Source organism: Echinops telfairi, unplaced genomic scaffold, assembly GCF_000313985.2.
Source record: "Echinops telfairi isolate 266 unplaced genomic scaffold, ASM31398v2 ScPeMD7_19;HRSCAF=73, whole genome shotgun sequence".
NCBI classification, from domain to species: domain Eukaryota; kingdom Metazoa; phylum Chordata; class Mammalia; order Afrosoricida; family Tenrecidae; genus Echinops; species Echinops telfairi.
The window spans coordinates 5,150,075-5,151,923 of NW_022103916.1; positions in this window are offsets into that span (position 1 = coordinate 5,150,075).

Genomic DNA, 1,849 nt, shown 5'->3' on the forward strand with positions numbered 1-1,849 from the left:
GGGTGGGTGAAGGGAGACGCCGGGCAGTGTAATATAAGATACAATAATAATTTATAAATTATCAAGGGTACATGGGGGAGAGGGGAGGAGGAAGGGAGGGGAAAAAAGGGAAAAAAAGAAAGGGAAAAAAAAAAAGAAAGATGTATTGCCTACTGGGTGTCAAGCACTGGTCCAGGTGCTGGGGATCGAGCTGTGGACCAAGAAGACAATAATCACCTGGAGTTGATGTTCTAGCAAAGAGTCTGCAAATATGGGCTCTAGGCCAAATCCAGTCTGTTCCTTGGTTTGGAGAGCCCAGAATAGCTTTCATATATATTTTTTCATGGTTGGCTTTCATATTCTGACTTATTTTAATTTTATTTTGTTAATCGGGTGAAGGTTGAGAGATCAAATCGGTTTTTATTTTAACCCATCTTATTTTATGTCATAGACTACAATCCCCACAATGTAGCATCAGTTAGCCCGCTTCCTGCATTTCCTGTGTCCATTACTCCTTTTTTTTGAAGTTAAAGTATTTATTGCTGTGGTTAAACTGTACATTCTCCACAAATCATATTCAGGAGTTTGTAAGTGAAATTCAATCTGTGCATAGTGGGGCTGTGTTCATTTCCTCTGTCCTTTGTCCTTGGTTCAGTGCAGCCTGTCTGGTCTCAAATGGTTGTTTCTTCTCAGGAGTTCCCACTTCTCCAGTATTGCTTCCCTTACAGACCTGTCTATTGCTTGGGTGGAAAGGGAGCCACAGGGAAGAGTTCATTTCCAGACCAGAAGGGTGACTAAGGGTCATAGTCTCACAGGGCCCATCATTCTATCCAAGTAGTCAAGGTGATTTTTCTTTTCATGATTTTAAGTTTTGTTCCCCATGTTTCTCCCACTCCATCCAGGAATTTCTACTATGATCCCTTTCAGAGCATTTGGTAATGGTAACCAGGTACTCTCTAGTTCTTTTGGTCTCAGGGTGATGGGGGGCTAAGATTTGCTAGCCCAATGGACTGATTGTTTCCACATGTCTTCAGTTTTCTTCACTCTTTGCTCTGAACAGGGAGAGAATAGCTGAACCTTAGATGGCTGCTCACGAACTTTTAGGACCCCAGTCACTACTCACCGAAGTAGGATGTTGCCTTTTGGACGGTTTGGCCAATTAACCTTGGTGTACCCCAAGACCATGGTGCTGAGCTACCAGGATCAGGGACTCATTGCTTCAAGGTGTTTACATCTGAGAAGGTTTCATAGCTTTGACCCCTGTGTGCTCCACCACATTCGTGGCTATATTGGCCGCGTAGGTAAATACCCCAACAAGCGCCCTGCTGTCGAGTCATTCCTGACTCATAGCGCCCTATAGAGGGTTTCCCAGGCTATACATCTTGGCGGGAGCAGAGAGCTTCATCCTTCTCCCTCCAGGCATCCAGTGGGTTTGAGCCATGGACTTTGGGGTTAGCAGCCCAATGCTTACCCATCTGTGCCACCAGTACTACTGATAGGTCATTGATGGAGTTGGGATGACACTGGGAGGAGAGCAAGGGTTAAAAGCAGCAGAAGTAAATATTGTTACATACACAGACTTGCGATACAATGATCTATGGTGAACAATGAGTGGAAGCAGGCTGAACAGGTGTTAAAGAGAGAGTGGAACTAGATACATACTCATATGTGTATGTAGACATATACATGTATATATATGTCAAAAGACAGAGGCTTTCTCTGTTATTTCTCTTTAGCCTTCCTTATGCGCTGGGCTGTTAACCATAAAGCCAGCAGCTTGAAACCAACAGCGGCTTCTTGGGAGAAAGCTGAGGCTTGATTAAAGAATGACAGTGACTCTTTAGGGAACTTAGTTTTGTGTTTGTATCTG